Genomic DNA, 8,096 nt, shown 5'->3' on the forward strand with positions numbered 1-8,096 from the left:
TGCCGGAAGGCCCAGAAGGCACTGCGTCCTGGGTCATCGCAACCACACTCCCCGTGTTCCCGGAGGAACTGGCCAGAGACGCGTGGAGAGGCGTTGCGTCTCCGAACCGCGACCTCTTGGCCGCTGGCGAAAGGGGGCGTCGTGGGTGAGAATGAGGAAGCTGTGCGTCGCTCATTGTCAGCCCACAAGCCTTGCAACTCGGAGGAAGGAGAAATTGCTCTTCCAATGAAAATGTGGGTGCCACTGGCCGTTCGACCAGCGGCGGAACAGAACCAGAAGATTCTCCACCCGGCCCTCCTCCGGGGGAGGGAGTGGCGCTCTCTCCGCCATCTCCTGAAGAGCAGTTCTCCGCATCTCCGAGTTGCCCGTGTCAGGGCCGCTTAGTCGACTTCCTCAAGGACTTTGCAGCCGGGAGTGACACGGGGGGCGCCGCTCTCCTGCGCGGGGCTCGACGCGCCGGCCTCGAAGAACTCTCAGCACGGGGCGGAGCTGGTGTGGAGGACGCAGGGGGGCGCCCTCGGCGACGAGCAGGCTGAGGCACTGCCTGCGACGGAATGGTGGCAACCAGAGGATCACGTCGTGGCAAGATGTGCTGTATGGCCTCAGTCTGCTGTTGTTCTGTCAGGAACTACTGGGCACAGCCCCTGACAGCGTCGCCACACAGGACAGCCTGGGACATGGGAGCATCGAGAAAATGCACTTTGTCAATGTCTCTCATACAGACCAGGCTGAACCTGGAACGGCACTACTGGACCACCAGAGTGGACATCGCTTACCCGAGGGACTGCGTTGTGACTTCCGTCACCCAGAAGGGGGAGGTCAGTCGCCATGCGCAGCTCCTGCATCAACCTCGGGTTGGTCCTACCCTCGTGCATTTGTTAAAGCCTTGGCTTGTTGGGTTTGCAGGATAGCCATGGCATGCAAAGCAGAGACAGCTTGGCCCGCAGCACTGTAAGCCTTGGTAGCGAGCGCGGCCGACAGCTTACAGGCCTTGGGTGAGGGGCGCGGACTATCCCTCCCAGTGGCGGCGTTTTGCGGACACAAGTGCACCGCAATCGCACTCTCCTGCTGGGGAATGTCAACACACCCCTAGCTGCCTCGCCATCGAGGGTAGTGAGGACGGAGGAACGAAATGAGCTGCTTCCGGCCGTAAAAGGGGCCATCCACGACTACATCACTTCCCCATGCACATCCGGGAAGAAAGGAACCAGAGTAAAACGCGGTTGTGAGTCGCGCTCCACACCGAGAACCAATCAAACAGCCATGAGCACTCAGGGCTGGCGGTGCATTCACCTCCATCCTGATGCTCACAGCTGCCCGGGCAAGCACGGCTGTCGACTCTGGGTCCAATTCGGCAGTGGCGACAACACCCGAGGGGGGCAGCCCCGCCGAATCTTCATCCACAGAGGTCGAAAACCCATCCCCCGATGCTGCAATCGACATCTGATCTCCGGCGGCAAACTGAATGACCCGCTGGGACTGCCATAAGACAGCCCAGCAAAATCACCCAGCAGCTGCACAGGACAAACACTGCGGAAGGGGTAAGAGGTCCGTGGGGCGTGGCCCGGCGGAGAAGCTCTCACGGTCACCTTCAAATCTCCCAGAGCACTAGCCGGCGGTCCTCTGCTCGAGACAGAGAAACCAGAATGGGTAGTGACAGAGGGGTCTGCTCCCTTCCCTTTAAGAAAGGGGAGACGCGATCACAGCGTTGCCATGGTCACACACGCAGTGCGTGCATGAACCATCCACGAACGCGCCTTCAGCGTGCTGAATGCCCAGACACGGAAGAGAGCGAACGTGGCCGTTGTCAGAGAACAGGAAACGACCGCATCCAGAAGGACGCGGACGAAACGGCGTCTTGAAAAAGACGCGAATCGTCCGTGATTTGCTCTTTTAGAACTGTCTCTTTTAGCCGAAGCGCCCAGGGGAATCGCCGTCTCGCAGGGACACCGCTGTAACGCGCCGTCACACCGACCAGGAACAGTTCAGCAAAAAACAAAGATGAATGGCTTTGTAGTGATCTTCTTCATCGACTACTCGGCTCCGAAGCAAAAATCTAATGAGTGGATGCACCTGTCGCCCTATTTATACCCGCTGGCACGGGGAGTGGCTCAGGTGTGTTAATCCACTTGCCAATTTCATTGGCGTTTTCTCTTAAAATCAGAGATGATTGGCCTCCCAAGTGAGACCCCATTTGTCGGTCGACATAACTCGTAGTGACCGACAGATAGGGAACTAAATATGCTGTCTATCCAGAGGTGAGAACTAAATATGCTGTCTAACCAGAGGTGAGAACTAAATATGCTGTCTATCCAGAGGTGAGAACTAAATATGCTGTCTATCCAGAGGTGAGAACTAAATATGCTGTCTATCCAGAGGTGAGAACTAAATATGCTGTCTAACCAGAGGTGAGAACTAAATATGCTGTCTATCCAGAGGTGAGAACTAAATATGCTGTCTAACCAGAGGTGAGAACTAAATATACTGTCTATCCAGAGGTGAAAATATAAAATAAATATACTGTCTATCCAGAGGTGAGAACTAAATATGCTGTCTATCCAGAGGTGAAAATATAAAATAAATATACTGTCTATCCAGAGGTGAAAATATAAAATAAATATACTGTCTACCCAGAGGTGAAAATATAAAATAAATATACTGTCTATCCAGAGGTGAGAACTAAATATGCTGTCTAACCAGAGGTGAGAACTAAATATGCTGTCTATCCAGAGGTGAAAATATAAAATAAATATACTGTCTATCCAGAGGTGAGAACTAAATATGCTGTCTATCCAGAGGTGAAAATATAAAATAAATATACTGTCTATCCAGAGGTGAGAACTAAATATGCTGTCTATCCAGAGGTGAGAACTAAATATACTGTCTATCCAGAGGTGAGAACTAAATATACTGTCTATCCAGAGGTGAAAATATAAAATAAATATACTGTCTATCCAGAGGTGAGAACTAAATATGCTGTCTATCCAGAGGTGAAAATATAAAATAAATATACTGTCTATCCAGAGGTGAGAACTAAATATACTGTCTATCCAGAGGTGAGAACTAAATATGCTGTCTATCCAGAGGTGAGAACTAAATATGCTGTCTAACCAGAGGTGAGAACTAAATATGCTGTCTATCCAGAGGTGAGAACTAAATATGCTGTCTAACCAGAGGTGAGAACTAAATATGCTGTCTATCCAGAGGTGAGAACTAAATATGCTGTCTAACCAGAGGTGAGAACTAAATATACTGTCTATCCAGAGGTGAAAATATAAAATAAATATACTGTCTATCCAGAGGTGAGAACTAAATATGCTGTCTATCCAGAGGTGAAAATATAAAATAAATATACTGTCTATCCAGAGGTGAAAATATAAAATAAATATACTGTCTACCCAGAGGTGAAAATATAAAATAAATATACTGTCTATCCAGAGGTGAGAACTAAATATGCTGTCTAACCAGAGGTGAGAACTAAATATGCTGTCTATCCAGAGGTGAAAATATAAAATAAATATACTGTCTATCCAGAGGTGAGAACTAAATATGCTGTCTATCCAGAGGTGAAAATATAAAATAAATATACTGTCTATCCAGAGGTGAGAACTAAATATGCTGTCTATCCAGAGGTGAAAATATAAAATAAATATATCTCAATCCAGAGGTGAAAATAAGAAATAAAATTGCTGTCCATCGAGTGGTGAAAACGGAAATTAGCGGCGAAACGGAAATGACGTAGGCGGTCTATCCACTGGTGTCCAGCCAGTGGTGTCTAGCCGGAGGTGAGTCTGCGGGGCTGCAGCTGGATGCTATTGGAAAGATTCCCCTCAACACTTGAACAAACGGTAGCTAGCGAGTTTTCTTAGCTTGTTTTTTTTAACAATGGCTGGAGAAAATCTGAATATATCTGCTTTATCTGAATATTTAAGGTCACTCACTGGCCAGGACCGCGATAATTATTTGAAAAAGTTAACTTTAACGGACGGAACCAGATTGGTCGACCCGTACACAATAACTCATTGGATGGACGATCTGACAGGATTACCTCCGATTGAGTGGCCTGACATCTACACTTGATAGAGAAACCGAGCGTGTATAGTAAAGAGAAACTGAGGGTGTATAAATCCTTAGATTAAATAAAGAGTGACATTACAGTAAAATTATTATTAAGATGTAAATAGTTTCTAGAAATAAAAATTCTGAAGATTGCTAATTAATTATAAACTTTCTGTATTTATTCTGTCTTACCATGTTCTTAAATTCCGGTCACAATTAATCACAACAATGTATATAAAATGTTCTCCGTCGATTCTGGCAACCAACAACATTTTGTATTTTAATCAAAATAACAACATATACAAAATAACCACAGTAAAATAATGAAGAATAACTTCCACAATTTAGAAGTTTTAATGGTTTTTGAGTAATAATAATAATTAACACATCTTACACTACATTGAAAACACATGAACTGCAAGTGACCATAATTGTTACTGTAATAACACAATGTGTTCACATGCACGTACACGTTACTCTTCAAGACCTCCATTGTCTGTGAAGCAATCCCAGCTACAGTAGCCAGGGTGGTCATCTGAGGAGTAAAACCCCAAAAGCACTCCTTGTTGGCCATTTTCCTGGTGACCAGCCCCACAGTCTTTGTGAAGCTGGCTGCACTGTAGGCGACTGCACCTAGAGATTATGTACGGCTTTCTGTACTTTAGATAGTGTCTCTTTAAATATCTTCACTGCACCGGTTCAGTATCAACAAAAAAAAAAAGTTTCATGTTAAGGAAATGGAAGAGAGTGAGATTACTTAGTCTAATTGTTATAGCCACAAAAACAAGAGGGTTGACCACACTTACTGAAGTCACCATGAAGCCAGCTGAAGTGTGCCTCCTGTTAAATATGCTCCTGGCTGACAGTGTTGTTAAATCTCTGGCATGAACAATTACGTCAGATGGGTCAAGTTTAATTACAATACTGACATTTAATTATCATTAATGTTAAAGCAATTTACTTGTTGCTGAAGGTGCCTGGTCCACCACAGTTGTGCTTTGTTGTTCTGATGCATCTGATTGCTGGGCTGGGGACACAAAGAAGACATGAGCACAGCAAAACTGGAACAATACTATGTCTGTGTGCTGACGTTAGGTAAATTCAACACAGAATAGTACTGCATCATTCACCTATGACAGTCCCAAAGCAGACAAGGTGATGGTGATCGGAAGTTTCAGTCTCTATTTGTGGAGGTGTTATGAGGATGGATAACACTTGATATACATTTGATCTGAAACAAAAAAAGTAAAACAATAGAATAACAGAACAACAAAATAGAAAAAATAAACATGTTAATGTCACATGTAAAAAGACCTTGACTTCTAAGGTGGCAACATACATTTAAAATGTAAAGAGTGCTGCATCTTCTATGCCAATCCTATCCCTGGAAGTGAATGAAAAATTAAATATGAAAACAACCACCTCATATGACCTTTTTAAAATTATACAACAAATGCTAAAGGAATACACATACAAAACGATCGTGTCCTTTCATTATTCACTACGTTATTTTACCACAAGCCACCAAAAACTAAGTTACATCTATGCTATCCATCATGTACTAAAGGTAAAAATTTCAAGAGCAAACAATTAACAAATAAGTTTATCAGAAATGTATTATCCAAACTGTACTTCCCCAGTCAACTGAAAAGAAAGTATGTTCTTCAAGAATTTATAGAAGAAGAGGCAAAGAGAATAAGGAAGCTTTATTTTACTTATCCAGTTCTTCCTAAAGCCAAAGAAGTAACATTTAAAATTCTAAAGGACATTTATCCATCTAATCACTTCCTACAAGAAAGATTTAATTGGGAGAACAATTCATGCGGGTTCTGTGAGAAAGATATTGAAACTGTTGATCATATGTTTTTGAAATGTGAATCTGTACAGACTTTTTGGCTGGAATTTCAAAACTGGCTTCATTTCAAACAGATATCAATACACCCTTTGACTGGGATCTCAGTTAAGGTTGGAGTATTGTTGAAGGAAAAGATCCTAGACTTTTTGATAAATAACTTAATTACTTTGTGCAAATACTAGATTCATAGATAAGTAGATAAGTAAGATAAGTACGTTTTTAAAGGTTAAACCTCACTTCAGCGGATGGAAGAATGAATTAAAGATATTTGCAAAGTCTCTTCATTACAGGATTGACAGGAACGCCCAGAAACTCTTGTATGCTTTGAACTTGTTTTTGTTGTTAGAATAAGACCCTAAGACATCTTCCTTTTTCTTTCCGTTATTTATTCTGTTTTATCTTATGGTGTGATTATTGTTATTTGTTATTTTTTTCCATCTTTTTTCTTTCTATTTGGCTGTATCAACATTAATTATATGTGTTCAGTTGTTGAAATGTGGCGTAAAGGTTTGTAATTGAACTTGATAACTTAATAAAAAAACACATTAGACAGACACATTGATCTATAAATTACTATATGTGGTGTATATATGATCAGTGGCCAGACATCAACATTGCTCACGATATAAATCTATAAATCCATAGTGTTTATTAATTCTTTTGTTAGTAATTTCATGTAAGCCCTGTGCGTTTTTCTTACACTGCACGTTACAACAGCGTCAGTTCACCATTTTAGCGATGCAGAGATAAAATTACCTGAGTTTAAGTTTGAAGTACTCCCGGCGACGCCATCTTGATGTTTTCAAGTGGAGGTGACGTATTTCCGGTTTGAGAGTGGAGCTCCACTCGCCCATGGTCTGCAGCCAGACCCTTCTCCAACATTTGGGGCGAATACCAAACGGAAGTGAGCATCCCTACTCCCTTCGAAGGGCCCTTTAAGTAAGTTATTGTAGGGCATTTCTGTCTGCGCGTCCGAGCAGAATCCAGCACTACATCCGTTGCTAAATGGATAGATTAATAAATATTTACTTAAATATATTTACTTAAAATTTACTTTTGTCTAGTTGTGTCTTATTTTAAATTACTTTCCTTCAGTCAGCTTGGTGCTTAATACAAATAAATGGATATAAATAAACACAATCTAAAGAACATTTCCTGCCACTATCATTTGATTTACTTAGTTTTTTGTTTGATGAGAAATAAAACAAAGGCTTAAGAAGTTTTCTGAAGATGAAGCTTAGGTGTTAGCTTCAGTGTCTTTGCTAATATATCACTTTTAACTTACGTGACAGACAGTGATTAACCTCATTCAAAAGACATTTGCATAGACAGGCATCAACATAATCACCTAATTTTGTAAATGAAGCCAATTACATTTGGATTTAGCAGAGATTGCACTTTTAATGCAGCCCTGCTTTTAGAAAGACACAGATGTGAAAGGGGTCCTATTATGCTCTTTTACAAAGTCTTGATTTTGTTTTGGGGGTTTACTAGAACAGGCTCTCATACTTGGATGTTCGAAAAACATTATTTTTCACATATTTTACATTATTACCAAACCTCTCTCCCCAGTCAGGCATGAACGGCTCGAATAGAGTCTGGGAACATGACGTCAGCAACGCAATGGATTCTGGGTCTTTGGGACACGGACGCTGCTGTATGTATTGTATTGGATTGATAATAGACTGTTTTGTTTACTCTCTACAGCTAAAAAATAAGTTACAATGGTAAAACCTGTGTAATTAACTGCCATACTCGTACTCATGACCGGTATGGGAAAATAATTTGAATGGATTGCGATTTTTCAGCTTTCCAGCTGGAAAACCACACCTTGATCTCAGGTCTCCGAGTCAACAAAGCGGCGTCACATGGCTTGGTTAGCAGCACTAAAAAGGAAAAAGAAGGATTGTCCCTTTGGTCTGATATATACACACGTATGTATGTGCATTTATATATATATATAAATATACAGAAATGTATGTTATATAAACAACTTTTTTTGGATGTGATTAATCGATTTGACAGACTTACATTAAATGTTACCTATGTATGAACCAGAGCCATATAGAGAGAGAGTTGCGACAACGGAAGTTCGAAATGTTTGGTTGTCACGTGATTCATGTAGACTTCAAATAGTTCCAGGAAGTGCGTTGGCGGCCATTCAAACTGATAGAGTAGAGTG

The 8,096-nt window shown here is 42.0% G+C and overlaps 1 long non-coding RNA gene across 1 annotated transcript; it reads right to left on the reverse strand.

Annotated features, from left to right (window-relative positions):
- Window positions 1-4,907: 4,907 nt before the first annotated feature.
- Window positions 4,908-6,793, reverse strand: LOC113047511 (uncharacterized). Its single transcript, XR_003276265.1, has 3 exons — window positions 6,671-6,793; window positions 5,399-5,443; window positions 4,908-5,290 (listed from the first exon to the last, which is right to left on the reverse strand). It is a non-coding gene; the product is annotated as an uncharacterized LOC113047511 (long non-coding RNA).
- Between the last annotated feature and the right edge of the window lie 1,303 nt (window positions 6,794-8,096).

This window comes from Carassius auratus, chromosome 28, assembly GCF_003368295.1.
Source record: "Carassius auratus strain Wakin chromosome 28, ASM336829v1, whole genome shotgun sequence".
Lineage (NCBI taxonomy): Eukaryota > Metazoa > Chordata > Actinopteri > Cypriniformes > Cyprinidae > Carassius > Carassius auratus.